We start from the raw sequence: 20,078 nt of genomic DNA on the forward strand, positions 1-20,078 counted from the left end.
TTAATCCACCCAGCAAAGCTGTGATTTAGAACCAAAGGACAGATAAAGAGCTTCCCAGACAAGAAAAAGCTAAAGTTCATTACCACCAAACCAGTATTACAATAAGTATTAAAGATATTCCTTTAAAAATATGAAGAAATAATCCAAAATATGAATATAATGGCAATGACTACATGTCCATCATCACTTTAAATATAAATGGATTAAATGATCCAAACAAAAGGCATAAGGTAACTGAATTGATAAGAAAACAAGACCCTTACATATGCTGCCTATAAAAGACTCATTTCAGATCAAAAGACATATATGGACTGAAAGTAATAGGATGGAAACTGATATTTCATGAAAATGGAAACAAACAAAAATCTGGAATATCAATATTTATACCAGACAATATAGACTTTAAAAGAAAGGCTAAAGCAAGAGACAAAGAAGGACCCAGTAATCCCACTTCTAGGTATTTATCTGAAGAAACTCAAAACACCACTTCAAAGTGTCATGTTCATCCATATATTCATTGCAGCATTATTTACAATAGCCAAGATATGGAAGAAAGCTAAGTGCCCAATAGATGAATGGATAAAGACAATGTACATAAACGAGGTCTGACAATTAAGTTCGCAAACTTATTGCAAAGATGTTGCTAACCTTTTTTGATATCAGAGGGATTATTTATTATGAATTTGTATGAACTGGATAAACAGTTAACCGAGTTTACTATTTGGAAGTGCTGAAATGCTGCATGACGACCTGAACTTTTTGCCAATAATTCATGGCTCTTGCGTCATGACAATGCACCAGCTCACACGGCACTGTCTATGAGGGAGTTTTTAGCCAGTAAACAGATAACTCTATTGGAACAACCTCCCTACTCCCCTGATCTTTCTTTACCTGAACATAAAGGAAATATTGAAAGGAAGACATTTTGATGTCATTCAGGACATCAAGGGTAATACGATGACAGCTTTGATGGCCATTCCAGGAAAAGAGTTCCAAAACTGCTTTGAAGGGTGGACTAAGTGCTGGCATCAGTGCATAGCTTTCCAACAGGAGTACTTTGCAGGTGACTGTAGTGATACTCAGCAATGAGGTATGTAGCACCTTTTTAGGATGAGTTCGCAAACTTAATTGTCCAAACTCATATACAATGGAATATTACTCAGCCATAAAAATAAACAATATCTTGCCATCTGCAACAACATGGATGAACCTAGAGGGTATTATGCTAAGTAAAAAAAGTCAGACAAAGACAAACACCAATTAATTTCACTTATATGTGGAATCTAAAAAACAAAACAAAGTAAACAAAAAACAAAACAGAAGCAAACTCATAGATACAGGGAACATTTTGATGGTTGGTAGATGGGAGGGGGTTGAGGGGATGGGTGAAAAAGGGAAAGGATTAAGAAGTATAAATTAGTTGTTACAAAATAGCCATGGGGATGTAAAGTGTAGCGTAGGGAATATAGTTAATAATATTGTAATAACTCTATGGTATCATATGGGTATTAGTTTCATCATGGTGATCGTAAGTTATATGCATGTCTAAATAATCACTATGTGGTACACTTGAAACTAATATAATGTTGTATGCCAACCTTAGTTGAAAAATGAAAACAAAAATTTTAAAATAATTTTTTTAAATAAAGCAACAGATTAAATTACTCACAGGTAAAACCACCTTGGCTAGGAGAACTAAAGTACTATCTGAGGCTTTAATACATTTGATTATCAACCAGTAGGGCTTGTTACACCCTGTGCCAGACTAGGAACCCCTGCCAAAACACACAGCACCATAAAGGTATGGAAATCATAGAAGACAGACAGCCATTTCTGCAACTCTCACCATGGATCAACGTGCTATGCTGCTGAGAACACCAAGCCCCATCACACCTGGGAAAGGCATTATCTACAGGAATTTACAATGGGGCATCCCATCATGATGGATGAGCTAAATCATAATCCCGGGTGAGGAGGAACTATTCAGTGTTGACTGCGATCCCATTGTTCTGCCACAAGCCAGACATATAAAAATGCACTATGCCTAGAATGAGACACATCATTGAAAGTGGGGAGAAGGTGGGGGTCCTGGCCTGCCATATCCTGACCCTAGTCCATCTCCTCTTGCCTGCTAGTGCTGCCTATCCTGGCCTAAATGTATTGTGTGCACAACCAGGTCAAATTCCTAAAGCTGTGGCCACATTAACATCTAAGGATCAGGCCACAAGTACAATTCTTATAGAAGGGGAAGACATTCCCATGGAAGTGCACACTAAATGTCTTTTTGACCTTTGACTTCTGCTGGTCCTATGGTGTTCAGTCACAGGATAGGCACATGATGGAAATACCTTTCTAAAGTGGAACCATTCATACACCCAGCAAAGGAATTATCTAACTGTTGGGTACATGGATCGCTGCCCTCTCTAGTTCACTATGATTACAATGGTGGGTATCAGCACTTTGGGAGGAAATTAAAAGGCCCTAAAAAGGTATAATAAGGAAGAACAAGTTAGCATTACTACTCTCAATTTATCTGATATTACTAATATTGATCCAGAAACCTGGCCCATGGTATATACTGTCAATAACACTGGGCATGAGAATTCTTTTTTTGTCAAACTACACAGGAATCTCATCAAACTGCTGACTGGAAAAGTCCTAAAAATACCATAATCCGAGCCATGGGTGGTGATGCTCAGATTTGGGACAGGTTCATGTGCCTTGCCCTGGGTTATGGTCATTTGAGCACCTGAGCACCCCTGTGTTGGAAAGAGATATATCACTCAACGAACCCAGTTCAATTACACCAGGGATCTGGGATGGATATCACTGGAACTATGTAGTCATTCTGTCACATTAAAGGATAACAACAGGTTTGGTACTGACCGTCTGTGCGACTTATGTATTTATTGGGTAGCCCCACATGGTACCCAATAGTTGTTGGCACAAATTTTTGGCGATGGTTTCCACTGTGATAGTTGGGCCAATATACCCTGGATTTTCCCTGGATACAGGAGAGAATCTACCCCAAGGAAACAAAAATTACCAGCCTCCCTTTCCTGAATACCAGATGGGCACATTCTGTTTTCCACTGGTGAAATCATTTGGCCACTGTCTTTGTCCCCTCCATTGACCTGGAAAATGTTACAGCATGCATAGAAGCCCTTACTGAATTCACCCAACAAGACTTAAATGATAGCTGACAAAGCCTGTCCTTGCTGAACACTGAAATGTCTCTAATAAGAAAAGCTGTCCTCCAAAATAAGATGGACTTGGGCATTATTACTGCCTTGGAAGGAAACACCTCCATGTCATTATCCAAAAAAATTGTTATATGTTCATACCTGATGAGTCTTCTAATGCATTGTATTAATTACATCCCATAAAAACACAAGGGAATGCCATGAGCGATCTGACTTCCAACCTAGGGGACGAAATAAATCATGGGGTTCTTGGTCAAAAATATTGTTCAAATCATGGGGCTCTTGGTCAAAAATATTGTTACTTATTTTTAAAATGATGATCTTAATCTATATTTTTCTCTTACACATGCCTATATTTTTGGCTGCCATAGCTGCCTCCAATGCAGCCAGATAGCCGCTAAATGAGCCACCTCCATGCTAATAAAATCCCTTGTTGACCTCTCAGGGCACATTACAAAAGAGAGGAACCTAAAATTTGTAACAGCCAATCACTAGGGATAAAATGTTGGAGGAGTGCATCAAGAGGTCGTGACTGCCTGCTGACTGGTGGACCGGAGAGCTAAACAGGACAATCAGAGGCTCCTCACTCCCGTCTCTGTCTTTGGAAGGTATGTCCACCGTGGCCACAGTGGGAGGCATTTTCAAGGATGCAGCCTTGACAGAACAATGTGTTGTTGAGACCATCGGGACAGCATGTGTGACTGAGCCCAGGTAAGGTCTCTATATAAACTTTTAATGTCCTAGCTGCCAGGTGTGGAGAGCTATTGGTCTTTTGGCACCTAAGACAAGCCTGATATGGAAGTTCTCGCCCTTATTAAAATTGCCACTTGCCAATCTGGAGTGCCCGTGGCTCCTTCTCCTTCGTGCATGGGGGCCCAGTTTCAGGTTTTACCTGGGAAACTCTCAAGTTTGGGAACCAAGGATATTATTCTGAGAGATAGATGTTTTCTATTTATGTGTTCCAAGATGTGGAACATATAAATAACCTGAATCTCAGAGAACTTAAGTGACTTGGCCAAGGTTAAATAAAAAGCAGTGTCAGAACTGAGGCCTACATTCTGCTGTCCTCACTTTCAATATCCTGTGCTTTCCGCTTTCTTCTCAGTGTTAGAGAAACAGAGAACAAACCTTCAGAACTCTAACCACTTAAAAAGGGGCATCCCAGAATGACAATTGATTGTGAGCTCTAGGGTCAGTCTGAATTTTGATTTTGGAAAGTAGAGTCCTGTCTAGAGAAAATAGATTACCTTTCAGAGAAATCTCATCCTTAACGTGGGCCATATATGCCAAATATATTTTTAAAGATTGTGTTATGTGTGCCAAAGATTCCACACCACTGAGAACTATTAAACAAATTCTAGTCTAATCGTTGTCTTTAACTTTCTCACATATTTGGAAGAGAAGTTTTTCCTTTTGTGAATATCCTACAAATCTCACAAAATCATCGAAGCCTGAACATCTAGGAGCTTATTTCTTGAACTCCATGGTTCAATAAAGATGAACATCCTAAAATTATTGTTGAGAAGCTCCTCAAAAACGTGTATTGGATTGGTTGAAGGTTAACATAGATGACTACACAGCAGTATGCCAAAAATGATACCCTTTGGATCATTTATTTTATTTTTCTTCTTAAATCAGGCCACACAAAGAATCATTCAGAATCAAAAGCTCCTCAGCAGATTTCAGAACTGCTTCGGAAAATGCCAGAGAGGACACAACAATGTGGGAGCCACAGCCAGAGCAAATGTCACAGTGTGTGTTAGACGAGCACCCCCTTTCCCCCCAGATGGCAGTGCATCCCTGGGCTGTGTTCTCTGAAATTCTCATGCAACCTGTCTGAGACCTCATACACTTATTAACTGGAGCATCTCTTTGTGGGTCATTCCATGAATGAGACAGAAGCACCATGTCTGTGAATTGGAGGTGGCATCTTGGCTTCCGGAGTCAGTGGGCAGAGCCTCCTGATGGCATGTGAACATACTCAAGTCCACTGAGGAGAGCAGAGACTTAGGTTTAAGCCCTTGCTAGAAGGCGGAAAAAGAGGAAGTTTCCTCAGTTGTCAGCAGCCTGCTCCTCCCCCTGCTAAATGTTTACCACACATTTCCCCCATTAAATCAGAATTGATGAAACCTATATAAAGGTATAGTGTTTGAAAATTGAAAATCACACTAAGAAAATAGCAATATTGTTGACTATACAAGGCAATTTCTTCAAATCGAGTAATGCTGTGATGTGTGTGGTTAACCGTATCTACGCAGGAAGTGGTTTTATTTAAAAGTTTTTGCACTCACCCCCACCCGCTCCTTTTTTTTTCCTTCAGTACTGAAATTAAGCAGCATCCAACATAGGCCCACTCTTACGACATGTGACTGTACTGTTTTCCGTTTTTGTTGAAAGAGTCATTAACAGTTAGAAGTTGATGGCAGTTTCAATAACAAGTCATCACTGAGAAAAGGTAAGTGAGTTTTAACTTTATATTGAACATGAAATTTAAACTTGAAAATGTTTAACAGAGTAACCTACGCTTTGGTGTGAACATACAAACATTTCTACAAAAATGTGATGTTTTTACCTGTGATTGAAACATCACTTTGTTTCCTTTGGTGTAAGAAAGAATATTTTTTTTTCATATTTGTAGCTGTGAAATTCTGAAGTCCTTTACTGAAATATTATACTAGGATCATTTGATAAAATTTTACACAAAAATAGTAAAGACAGTAATGTATAGTGTTAGTTTGAAAGTGCTTTTAAAAATAAAGTGCTAGAGGAAATGTGGAACTTTGCATCTGTAACTTATTGTTTTGTAAGAATATGTACTGTTCAAGATCCAGAGAATGAAAGAAAAAAGGCAATTTGTAACAATAAGATATAACATCTGGATTGCAATGGGAAAGATACCCATTGTAAAGTGTTCATTAAACAGCATTAGAAACCCTTAAAAAGGTGTAGTTTATTAAATAGCTATTAAAAAGCAAGAAAGTTTAAAAATGCAAAACAAAGCTCTTTATCGTGACATTTGAATATATTTTTCCTAAATTTTATTTAAGATATAGGGTGAAATGAGGGCAAATTTTTATTTCATAAACAAAACTCTAGTTTAAAAGAGAAGTCACAGCAGACTTCACCCAAGGTTACTTCTGGGAAAAGAGGCAAATTAGAAATACACTTTTGTTCTTTATGCAGTTATGCAATTTTCTTTCTTTGAGATTTTCCAAAATAATAAACTTAGAAATAAAAGGGTTTTGTTAATCATAAACTGACAAGAACCTTTCTTTTATATTGACTCCTTCTTTTATAGGATATCTTTGTGTGCTGTAACATATGTACAGAAAATATAAAAGTATTGCTAATCTCGGAGACAAATACCTAAAATAAATCTGACTGTAGATTTTTGAAAGAATTTTAATAAAAGCTCCAGATATGATCCATTCTTTCTTAATATTATTTTTATTGTGCTGTCGGATGGGCGAAGTGATGGCCCCCACGACATCTATTTTTTTGTGTGTTATTAAACAATGGTTACAGGGTTGATAAGTGGCAACAATTTTCTTTTATTTTCTTCTATTGAAAGAAACATATAAATGTGTTTTGATGTGGTCAATTTAGCAGCAAATTATTAGGCATACTAATACACTCCATTTTAAGACCTTTTCAATTGTCAATACTGAAGCTAGCTACTTGACTTAAAATGATCACAAAAAAATAGAGATTAGGACTTGGTGTTCAACACATTTTTTATTGTTAGAATGTAAGAAGACCCTGGTAATATATATTTGCTTTGATATACTGATTAGCTTTTTAATTTGTTGTGTTTCCTCACAATGGATAACATTATTTAAATCAGTCTTCAATATTGTGGTTCTGAACCTCTGCATCTATAGAAGCTGTATAATTCAGATAGTTTTCGTTGATATGTTACTACTTTATTTCATTTTATTATAAAAGAACATCACATGAATAAACATATGTAGTACTTACCTATTAGAAAGAATGAACATCCACATAAGCATTTGGCAGTGAAAGAAGGTCCCGTATAGTTTTATAAACCATTTAATATTTTGAAAAGCCAAACTCTTTTTTAAATGATTGTTTCTTACATAAAATGTTAAATTAAAATAGAAATATTTTATGAAGTATATGTAAAATTAAGAATTAATTAAACATAGCTTAGTATGGATTTAAAGCAACAAGTAGAGCTTATAGACCTGTAAACTAAGATACTCTCAGAATTGTTTGTAAAAATAAGTAACATAGTATCTCTTGAATGCACAGACCAAATCTTAAAGAAGCAATTACAAATAAGTTACAAATAAGGTATAGGTTACTATACTTTTATACATTTTATGTAAATAAAAAATTTTGGTAAAATAAAAACAATGCTGAGCATCTCATTTTGAGAGTCATTTGAAAGCTGGTTTTATTAAAAGAGCATCATGCTTTTCAACTTGGGGCCAGCATTCAGCAATACTCAGAAAAGAGACTTTTTTTTTTTTCATTGATATTCCTCCTCTCTTTTAATGTTCTGTTCTGGAGTGGCCTACTCTGTCCTTAATTTAGAGCTCCCCAGCTTTGGTACCCGCTTTGCTCAATCCACTCCATTCTCCTTGTACTTTAAACTTATCCTATGTATCAGCTCTTCTAGCATCCATTAAAAATAATCCATGCTCACAAAAGGCCACAGAGCTTTATATCTTTTAACTTCTTAACCAGGCATCCCCTCCTCCTCCAAGTAGAATTTAATAAGGTGTCTCAGCACACAGGACCCAAAGGAACAGCTAACTTGAGGACTTCAGTCACAATTGGGGAGACTGAGGCCATGGCAAATATTTAGGGGGAAATATTTTGGGGCGGAAAGAGCGTTTTGTTATCCATTGGTTCTGCTTTGATATGTAAATACATAATTTCCAAGAGTGTCTTATATGAGGGGTTCATCAAAGAGATGTGTCCATTGTTCTAAGATATTCCTGAAGAAACATACACCTTTCTTGTGGTAGATGAAAGCTAATTGCACTGTATCTTCAGATAATTTTAACATAATATTTAACATAAACAATTTGAAAATATTGAACATAATCAATTGCTTTATATATGCATTTTAAAAATCATTCATTATCTTAAATTTAAATTTTGGGGTACCAGAAGTATATTTTTTACACTGCAAAATAAATGTCATATAGCTAGACTTTAAAATATACTTATAAGTATTCTAAATTTCAGTTGATAGTAGACAAAGTCTTTTGTTTGAAATGATAAAAAATAAGCTAAAATGAGCCTAAGCAATAGACGTAGTTGGTATAACTGAAAACATCCAACGACAGCAAAGTCAGGCATGGCTAGATCCAGGAAATCACGCATAGTTATCCGGGTGAGGTCATGTTTTCTTTACTATTTAGCTCTTTTTTTTTTCCCCCCTGTGCTATAAGCAGTTTCTCACAATGACTTGACAAAAAAGCTTTAGATTTACATCTGACCCTTTCAGAAACTCTGTTGCAAAAGAATGCCTTTTCTCTATCAGCCCAGCAAAGGTCTCAGGTTGAGATGTGATTGGACAAAATTGGGTCACGTGACCATAGCTGAGCTGATCATTGAATCTGAGGCACTGACACCCTGCGTGACCAGGCCTAGGTCACAAGCTCACTCTCCCATTGAGGAGCTGCCTGCACCTGCAATACGTGAACTCTTAGCTGAAAAGAGGGGTCTGCACACACCAGAAATTAAAATGCTTTTCCTAAAAGAAAAGTGACTTCATCGCTTATAGAGAAAAGTCACAGAACTCTCCTCCTAAATATAGTCACATTTAAAAGCATTGCTTACTCAAATTGTCCAAACTCTATAACCAGAAATCAATACAGTGTCAGTTTAAGGGTAGACTTGAACGAAACAAATGTTCCAATTAAACCGAATAAAAAAAATATCTTTCACCAGCTACTCCATGTCTGAACCCTTTCCCCACAATACTTGCCTTCTACAAGCTTATAATCTAGTATGATTATTATATTAATAATTATGATGCACATAGAATTTGTCACATACCATAACAAAAAACAAGGAGAATCTCCTATTAGAGTTCAGAAAGTCATCTAACATTCTTGTATTCTTGTTACGTGTCAGGCAATAAAGGAGATAATTTTGCTGTAGATAATTTTGTAGGATATGCTGTATTATTTGTTCATATCCTAGCAAAAAAATCAAGACCATTTTGGAGAAAACATTTGTGGTAGTTTTCAAAGAAAGCTAGGACTGGGGTCATTAGAAAAATTCCAAGGGACAGGAAGGGAATGTGTCAAGACACAAAAACATTGAGCTGTGTCAGAATATTTCCAAAAAAGATTGAGTGGTCAAGTTTTGTCAGCTACAAGTATAGTGGTAAGAGGTAAGGCCAGAAAGACAGTTTGAGATCCTAATAGAGTGGACCTGCTGCACCAATTATCACTAGGAAAGATAAGTAAAAACAGGCTTGTTGAGCAAAGGAAATATCTAATGGGGTGTCCATATTTTGCATCTCACTGGGCTATCTAGCATCAGGATTTATTTGCTTCTCCCGTATACCTCACTGTTAGTGGCATATGCTTCAGGGTGGTTTACAGAAACAGTTGCAGACAGTTAACCAGGCACTATGTCACCTCTCCAGGTGTCTTGGGGTTCTTATATAGGCTATGGTTAAAATAAACTTTGCTTTTTGGTGTGTTTTTTTTCATTTCTGTGGGAGTTGTTTTTATATGTATATTTTGTTTGTTTTTCGTTTGAGACTTGGTGATACAGTGATATGGTTAAAAATAAAAATCAAACCTAACTATAAAAGTTTTAGAGAAAATCTTTCTCATATTCCTATTTTTATATACCCCATTCATCCCCACCTTAACCGAACAACCATTTTTATAGTAATTTTTTAAACCTTTTACACTTTCTATATGCACATATGTGTGTGTGTGTGTGTGTGTATATATATATATATATATATATATATATATATATATATCCTCCTTGATATATTAAGGGTAACACACTATAAATGCCTACTTTGCTTTTTTTTCCATTTAGTAATACCTTGAAAATATTTCCATAATAAAAGTAAGAAACTGTCTAATTTTCATATTTTGTATAGCTGTACAGTATCCCACTATGTGGATGTATCATACTTAATTTCATCAGTCTCTTATTAAAAGTGTCAAGGGTATTTTTAACTTTTTGCTAATAGAGTGAAGGTTTTAATGTAATTGTGTGCTTTGGAAAATATATCTGTGGAATGAATTCTGAGAAATTATTGGGGTTGAGCTTGTTTTTAAAAGATTAAAGGTCTATTTGTCTTTCTTGATAAGAGACTGTATCCTTTCTCAACTGTATAATAAAGAATCAAAAGCATTGGTTAATTTTATGCTTTGGAATGAGATGTTAAAGGAAGTAAGGAATTGGGTCTAGCATATGCAAAATATATTTATTATAAAGCATGAAACAGGCAGTAGCTAAAAAAAAAGGGTGAAACATGAATGTTAAAGGGAAGGGGAGGAGAAAAGAAATAAAAGAGAAAAAAATACTCAGAAGCACAACAAGATCTCAGAGGATACTCAGACAGATGGGTGTAATGACTAGCTCAAGTAGATAAATTAACCTTAAACAGAAGGACGAGTGCTTTAATAAATATAGATACAGATATGATGAAGTGAGAGAGGAAGTTGAGTGAATACATGCTTCATAGTTTTCATCTTCTCTGACAAGGTAGGAAAGTGCTAAAAGGTTTATCTATGAGGGAGTATTTATGAGATGCCAAAGAATAAGCAAAATATCTTATTTTAAAAATTGACCTTATCAGTAACACACAATACAATTGTGGATTTTAAAATTGATTATTCACTTTTGAGCGGCATCCACCCAATTCAATTCAATTCAATTCCATAAATAATTTTGAGCTCCAACTTAAGTACACTGTGTTATGCTAGGAATTATTGGGGGCACAAAGAATGAATGCCATTTAGCCAGTGAAAACTTTTTAGTTTCACACAGACAAGAATTTAAATACAAATTTATATGTACACATGCAACACCACAGAAATAGTACAGAACATGCGATCTCAGAAACCCAGTGGTTTCATTTTGCCCAATCCAATGACCATTTATGTCTCTTTATATTATCCATTATCTGAGCTGCCTTTGATGCAATTGAACACTCCTTTCCTTTGAACCTCTCTCTTTATTTGACTTCTGGGTATTTCATTCTTCCAGTTTTCCTCCACATTAAATGGATACTCCCTTTCTGTCTCCTTCGCTAACTCTTTCTCATCATCCAACCCCCTAAAAATTGGAATGTCTTGTACTCAATCTTCCGGTGTCTACCTTTCCAGTCTCAGCTTTTACCTCCTAAGTTTATTCCTAGGTGATCTTATTTAGCGCCATGAGTTTAAATACTGTGTTCTAATTAGATCTCAAGACCAAATTTTTTCAGAGAACACCTTTTAGCACTAAAACTATAAATGCAATTGCCTATTTATCATCTCCATTGGGATGTCTCATAGAGATAACAAAATGAATGTGTTCAAAACTAAGCTGTTAATTATTCCTCACATGCCCCCAACCCAACCTGCTTCTTCCCTATTTTCATCCTTCTCAGTTAATGGCACCACATTCATCTATTTTTTTCAGGACAACAAACTAAAAATTACCCTCAAGTTACTCTTTCCCTCTCGCTCCCTAACCCAAACCACATCTAATTCATCAGCAATAAGCATAGCCTACCTCCCATTATCCTGTTTACTTTTCTCAATAATGGCTCTTGAAAAGTTATGTATATATTTTTTCCAGACAAATGGCTCTTTTTATTTTTACTTAATGTTTTTTTGTTGGCATAATGACTCCCCCACAAATCTGCTAAATGAATATACTACAATATGTGACTTTTTGATGACATCACAATTTTAGATAAAAACCACACTTGCTAATTCACTTTCTAGTGTCAAGTTAGAGAAAAATCATAGAAACTATATGAAGCAATGTTACTTTGTACATTTTGAATGAACTCAAGAAGGTTGAGGAGGTAGTGATTTCCAGAATCCTCCAGTAGCATTATTTTTGGCCTTAAATGTGTTTTTCTGAGCCGCGAGTTATTAAGTACATTCTGAGCATAAGAAAACTTTAAGTCTCACAATCATTGAAAATTTTGATGAAGAAAAAGATTCAGAAAAAAAGAAATTTAATAAATGAAAAAAGTTTATATTATATGTACATTTTTTCCAAGTTGATATTTACATGAACCCATTTTTATCTATTCAATTATTTTATATTTCTAGTTTGCATGTCTTGAGCTTTTATTTAACAGATTCCTCTAAAAAGGAATGAATTAGACATTTAGTAAGGGGTAAATATATATCAAAATATCCCAAATTCAATCACATGTCATCTCTGTCTCATTACTTTGTTTTTGTTTTCCTAATTAGCCTTTTAGATGTGGGAAATTGTATATCTGTCTATCTATCTATCTATCTATCTATCTATCTATCTATCTATCTATCTATCTATCTATCTTTCTATACATACTTTGTTGTTACTGTTATTTCTGTTGTTAAATTGCTTAGTGGATATCTTTACATTGGACTGAATGATCCATGAGAGTATTGACCTTATCTGTCTTTTTACAACTCAATACCCATAACCTAGAACAAAGCTAGGCATATAATAAACACTCAGTGAATATTTGAATGGTGAAAGAATAAACAATACAAAGTTGACTGTTGGCTATAAAATCAGAGAAGGACTTATGGAGATTTGTGACTTCTCTTGGGTCTGAAAAATAGGAAAAATTTAGCTGAAGAGGAGATGGAAACATATTTAAGACAAATGAAATTCTGTGGGTACATTTTGAGTAACCTGGCAGTGTGAAAATTTGATAAGAATCCTGGATCCGTTATGTACTATGGTACCTTTCTGAAACACAGAACAAGTAACTCACTATCTGAAAACCTACTGTCATAAACTCGTAGAAAACACCAACTACCTCTAACTATTTAAATTTTAAGCTCTTTTGCTAGAACCATGGTATTAAAGTTGAATAATTTTATGTTTACTTTAGAGTCATTTCCTAAAAACTTAGAGAAATTTTTGTTCTAGTCTTTACTGATGTAATGTCAAGCTTAGAGTCAAAATGAGATACTTTTTGAAGAGCTATGGAAGGTAGAATGCTCAGGAAACTTGGTGCTGAGTAAGGGGAAATTTTTGTTTCTGTTAGTCCATCTTTCTGCTTTAGTTAGTTTCATATTAAAATTTTAAGGACTAGGAACTGAGTAGTAGAGCCCATACTCATTTTTGTGATAAACACACTGGGAAATCAAGTAACCAAAGGCTCTCTATAATATCACCTATTCACATCTTGATGGTTCTGTTTTTTTTGTTTTTGTTTTTTTCATTTTCTTTGTTAGCTTCCAGTGGACAAAACAATGTACTAGTTAGACATTTACACCCTTCACAAAGTGATAACCCTCCTTCCCCAATGTACTACCCCTCTGACATTGTATATAGCTGTCACAACTCCCGTGACTCTATTCCCTATGCTGTACTCCATATCCCATGACCATATATATATATATATATATATATATATATATATATATATATATATATATATATATATATAAAATTATAGTTGACGTTCAATATTATTCAGCTTCAGCTTCAGGTGTACAGCACAGTGGTCAGGCATCTACACCTTCCATGAATTGGTCTCCCTAATAAGACAAGTGCCCACATGACACCCTACAAAATCTTTACAACATTATTGATTATATTGCCCAAACTGCCTTTCATATCTCCATGTCAATATTTTGACTACCAATTTGTACTTTCTAATTGCATCACCTTCTCCCTCATCCCCACCCTCCATCCCATCTAACAACCCTCAGTTTTTTCTCTATATCTCTGAGACTATTTCTGTTTAGTTTGCTCATTTATTCTGTTCTTTAGTTTCCACATATGAGTGAGATAATATGGTATTTGCCTTTCTCCATCTGACTTATTTCACTTAGCATAATGCTCTTTTAAAGGAAGTGGAATTTAGAAGTTCTGATTACCCTGGTGGTGTCTCCAACACTGTGGTGGGTACTATGGTGTTATAAAAAATAGACAATATGCCCTTATTGTCAAGATACTTATGGTACCATGAGGCATTCATCAATCTGTTATTACAGTGGGATTGGTAATAATAATCATCATAGCTATGATTATGCTATGATGTATAACGCATATGTATAATGCATATGATGTATCAGATGTTTTGCATACCTAATAGCCTTTGATATCCACAAAAATCATGTAAGGGAGTTAGTATCCCATTCTAAAGATAAGGAAGTTAAGATTAAGTGATTAAATGTTCAAATTTACACGCTACTTGGTAGGATGTGTCATGATTTGTAGGGATATCTAAGTAATGCAAAAACCATATTTTTTTTCCTGATGCTATCCTACAATTTCTATGTCTGTTAAGTGTCACCACTTAAGCAATGCTGGACTTCATTCATAAGGCGTTTGGAGTTTGAAAGTGTCTAAAAGGATCCTGCTTTGTTTGATGTCTAAAACAATACCATTTGTGGAAAACCTGTTGCTTGTCCACTACATATATTGCCTCATGCAGAAGTGTTATAAAATAGGTGAGGAATTTTTGCCTTAGTTTCTTTCATACTGTAGGTACCTTTTCTATTTCTCTTTTTCTGTCCCCTCTGGACCTTATGTCTCTCCTTTGCTCTTAAATCCCCAAAATTCCTTCTTTGACCATGCTGTCCATTATGATGTGGCAACTCGCAACAAATGGCTATTTGGCACTCGAAGTGTGGCTAGTCTAAATTGCATTGTAAAATAAACACCAGCTTTTGAAGACAGGACAAATAAAGAGAATGTAAAATATGTCAATATTTTTACACTGATCATACGCTAAAATTATAATTTTTGACATATTAGGTTATGTAAAATATATTATTAAAATTAATTTTACCTATTTCATTTACCCATCTATGTGGCTACTAGAAAATTTTAAGTTACATGGATGACTCATATTATATTTCTCGTGAATGGCACAGCTTTAGACCATCTTCTCTTTTCACCAGACTTTTGACATTCTTATTCATTCTTATGATTTAAATTTAATCCCTCAAATACGATCCTTAAACTTCTATCTTTGGTCTTGGCTTCTCTCCCAATATCATTCCTCATTTCTAATTGTCACTTCACACCTCTTTCATGAAGTCCTAGCCACAGCTCAAACTGAATATATCTCAAGGCAAACCCATAATATCCCTACAGAATCTGTCTCATTCTTCTTATAACTTCAGATACCTCTATTCTTCAAGTATCTAAACAAATGATCTTGGAATCTTTATGGACTCACTTATTCCATACATCCAATCAACTGCCATGTTTGAGGGGGAATCCAGTCCATTCTCTCTATTTTTATTTATGGTCATAGTTACTTACTTGGCCATCCATTAAGTCTTATCTAGACTGTGGCAAAGAAGTTTTACTTGCTTTCATACTCCTATTTCTCTTACTCCTTCATTTTGCCTATTTCAGAATTACTGTATGTCTTCAAGTTGATGGTTGGATTCAAATTAATTAATAGTAAGAATATCTATTATCTATATTCTATTTAGAAGGTTTGTTTTACACTTTATTTATTATCATATTCAATATTATTTTATATTAATTTCAGGTGTACAGCCTAGTGGTTAGATTTTCATATAATTTGAGAAGTGAGCTTCCTGGTTAGTCTAGTACCAACCTGTCACTATGCATAGTTATTACCATAGTATTGAATATATTCTCTATGCTTTACCTTGTATCCCCATGACTATTTTGTAACTACTAATTTATACTTCTTAATCCCTCACTTTTTTCACTCATCCCCCAAAATCCCCTCCCATCTATCATCTTGATAAATCTAGTACCCATCTGACACCACACATAGTGATTACAATATTATTGACTATGTTCTTTATGCTATAGCCTACATCCCCATTACTAATGTGTAATAACCAATTTGTACTTCTTAATCCCTTCCCCTTTGTCACCCACTCACCCCCTCAAACTTCTTCCCATCTGGCAACCATCAATTTGTTCTCTGTATCTATGAGTTTGTTTCTGTTTTGTTTGTTTGTTTTATTTTGTTTTTTAGATTGTACATGTAAGCAAAATCATATTGCATTTGTCATTCTCTGTCTGACTTACTCCATTAAGCACAACACCCTCCAGGTCCATCCATGCCACCACAGATGACAAGACTCACTCTTTCCATGATTGAGCAGTATTCTATTGTATATATGTACCATTCTTCCATCGACGGACACCTAGGTTGCCTTCGTATCTTGGCCATTGTAAACAATGATGCAGTGAACACATGGACTCATCCCCTTGAAGTAGCATTTAGGGTTTCTTTGGAAAAATACCCAGAAATGGAATTACTGGGTTCTTCTTTGTCTTTTGTTATAGCTTTTGTTTTAAAGTCTATTTTGTCTGGCATAACTATTGCTAGCTCAGCTTTTGTTGTTGTTGTTTCCATTTTTATGAAATATTTCTTTTCCCATCCCATTACTTTCAGTCTGTGTGTGCCTTTTGATCTGAAGTGTGTCTCTTGTAGGCAGCATATGTGTCATGTTATCTTATCTATTCAGCCACTTTATCTTTTGATTGCAACATTTAATCCATTTACATTTAGAGTTATTGTTGATAGGTATGTAGTTATTGTCATTTTATCATTCATATTTTTTATCTTTTTTCCACCTTAAAAAAGTCCCTCAAAGATTCCTTGTAATACTGGTTTGGTGGTAATAATCTCCTTTAGCTTTTTCTTGTCTGGAAAGCTCTTTATCTGTCCTTTGATACTAAATGATAGCTTTGCTGTGCAGAGTAATCTTGTAAGACGTTGCTTTTCATCACTTTGAATATTTCCTGCCAATCCTTTCTGGCCTGCAAAGTTTCTGTTGAGAAATCAACTGATACTCTTATGGAAGTTCTCTTATAGGTAACTAACTGATATTCTCTTGTTGCTTTTAAGACACTCTTTTTGTCTTTAACCTTTGGCATTTTAAGTATAATGTGTCTTGGTGTTGGCCTCTCTGGGTTCATCTTGTTTGGGACTCTCTGCACTTCCTGGGCTTGTATATCTACTTCCTTTGCCAGGTTAGGGTTTTTTGTCATTCCTTCAAATAGGTTTTCAATTCCTTGCTCTCTCTCTCTCCTTCTGGAACCCCTATGATGCAAATGTTGGTACACTTGATGTTATCCCAGAGACCCCTTAAACTCTCCTCATTTTTTGGATTCTTTTTTTCTTTTTGCTATTCTGATTCAGTGCTTTCTACTCCCTTATCTTCTAAATTGCTGATTCAATCATGTGCTTCATCTACTCTGCTGTTGATTCCCTGTAATGTAGTCTTCATTTCCATTATTGTATTCTTTATTTCTGACTGGTTCTTTTTATGTTTTCTATTTCCATTTCTATATTTACTATTTCTTTATTGAAGTTCTCCCTGAGATTATTGAGCATCATTATAACTAGTGTTTGGGACTCTGCATCTGGTAGATTACTTGTTTCTATTTTGTGTAGTTCTTTACTGGAGCTTTGTCCTGTTCTTTTATTTGGGACATGATTTTTTGTCTCCCCATTTTGGCTGCCTCCCTGTGTTTGTTTCTATGTATTAGGTAGGGCAGCTATTGTCTCCTGGTCTTAAGAGAGTGGCCTTATGTAGCAGGTGCCTGTGGGAACAGAGTCCCAGAGAGCAGTTTCCAGGCTCTCAGCCTCATTTGGCAAGGTGCTGGCTCGGGTAGTAGATGGCCATCAGCTGTAACTAGTTGGCCATCAGCTATAACCAGTTAGCCATTGGCCACTGATATAACTGTCAAGGCTGAGCTAGCAAGCATAGGTTGCAGTTAGTTAGCCAGTTGGTTGGCTGGCAGAGAAGCAGATGGCAGATTGTGGCTCCTGCTTCCTGTGTCTCCAACCCGGCTGCCAGCAAGAATATACTGGTACGAACCCCATATCCATGGCTCCGTGGGTGTTCCTTTTTGGCCTCACCATATCCTGCATTCTTGTGCGGGGGAGCAGGAGCTGAGACCCTGCATGACAGTGCCCTGTGGAACCCAGTGGCACACTCTCCCTGGATACCAGAGCCAGGTGCTCCTGGTGCATACCTTGTATGGGTTGTGTGTGCCCTCCTGTTGTGAGCCTCAGTTGCTCTTTATATATCCAAGGAAGGGAATGACCCTCAGGCTGATTGGTTGTGGGGACTGGCTGTGACTACAGTGGAAGAGCTGTGGTGCAAGGGCTGATGCTACAGAGCAGGGTTCACTTTAGCAGGACCTGGATGCCTGCCCGGTCTGCCCTTTGGGTATGTCATCCTAGGAGGTGACTGGGTGATGCTCTTTGGTTTAAAGCTGATGACCAGTCATGCCAGCCTTGGGGCCTCCTAGATGAGGACCTGCTGCTGGCCCAGTTTAACCACAGCTTGTGACCTATCTGAGGCTACCTAGTAGGAGCCACAAAACAATCCACAGATGGTCACCACCCACACTCAACTTGGAGGTGCTTCAAGAAAACAATCCTCAAACTGAGGCCAGCTGTTGCTAATATCAGGCTTGGGGCTGGTTAGCCAGAGGCATAGGACACGTCAAAGTCAGATGCTGCTTGTTTGGGTTTTGTGAACCTATGAGAGGTTTTAGGAAAGTCCACAGCATAAACCAAGGCTGGCCGTTTGTAAGGAATAGCCACTGGAAGTGGCTTGTCTATGCCTGAAATTTCAGTAGGGCATGGTCTCAGGGAATCACTAGGGCAGGGCAGACAAAAAGTGACAGGTAGTTGGGTGGAGACTCAGATATGATGTGTGTGTGCATCTGCATGAAGGGAGAGGGAGCGCTCAACAAAACAACAATGGCTTCTACCAGCTTCTCTGTCTGGGAGAAAACTGCACCTCCAACCCTTACTCTGGAGCCACACAATTGAGTTCCTTCCCGTATGTCCCTGGTACCTTTTGGGCTGCTGCCCCAGCACTGGAGCTCAGAGTCAGGGAGTCCATCAGAGAGTAAGTCTGTGCGTAGTCCTTTTAAGAGGAACACCTGAGAATGCTGATGCCCTCTGTCTCAATTAGCCACAATCTCCGCTGATTTTCACAACCAGAAGTTATGGGGATTTCTCTCTTCTCCCTGGCACTTGAACCCTGGGCTGGGGAGGAGCTGGGCCCCTCCTACCCATGTTGAGGTGGCTTCTTCAGTATGTCCTTAGTTGTGTGGCTTTGGTTCAGCTAGAATTCAGGTCATTCTCAATAATGATTGTTCTGTGGTTTTATTGTAGTTGATGTAGTCTATAGAGGAGGCGAGCACAGCATTTACCCACTCCATCATCTTGACCAGAAAAAAACAAAACCATATTTAGAGTTTTAAAAGTGATTTTGCATATGTTATTTTTCTTGATCATTTTCAGCAAGCTAGTGAGTAAAACAGGAGCTTTTAAAAGATTTTATAGAAGAAGATAATGTATGGAGAAACTAAATTGTTGGAGGACAAAAAGAGAACATATTTTACCAAATTCTAGTCCAGAATATTTTTATTTCTTATAGAGTTAGTAAAGATGTTGGGAGCAGACTGGGAAGTCAAAAAATCCAAAGTTCAACCCCAGGCTCCACCACTTGTTAGATATTATATATGTTATTTTGTGCAAGTTAATCTCTCTGAACTTGAGTTTCCTCACCTATGAAATGGGAAGTTTTCTCAGAAGTTGAAAAGGAAAATAGTGTATGTAAATAATTTTGCCAGTTGTGGCATATAATAATTTTAAAATGGTTAAATTTAGTGCAAATAATGGCCATAGTAATTGGTTTATCAGGTTGTCTGGAATCAAATGATGAACACTTT

At 36.5% G+C, this 20,078-nt stretch overlaps 1 protein-coding gene across 1 annotated transcript in view; it reads left to right on the top strand.

The window, feature by feature from the left end:
• The first annotated feature begins 5,525 nt into the window (after positions 1–5,525).
• Positions 5,526–20,078, top strand: part of ARHGAP15 (Rho GTPase activating protein 15) — a 620,551-nt gene continuing 605,998 nt past the window's right edge. Inside the window, exon 1 of the mRNA XM_019735910.2 lies at positions 5,526–5,658. The gene's annotated coding sequence lies outside the window, so the exon portion shown is untranslated. The remainder of the gene's footprint in view (positions 5,659–20,078) is intronic.

The sequence above is a fragment of the Rhinolophus sinicus genome, linkage group LG01, assembly GCF_036562045.2.
Source record: "Rhinolophus sinicus isolate RSC01 linkage group LG01, ASM3656204v1, whole genome shotgun sequence".
NCBI lineage: Eukaryota > Metazoa > Chordata > Mammalia > Chiroptera > Rhinolophidae > Rhinolophus > Rhinolophus sinicus.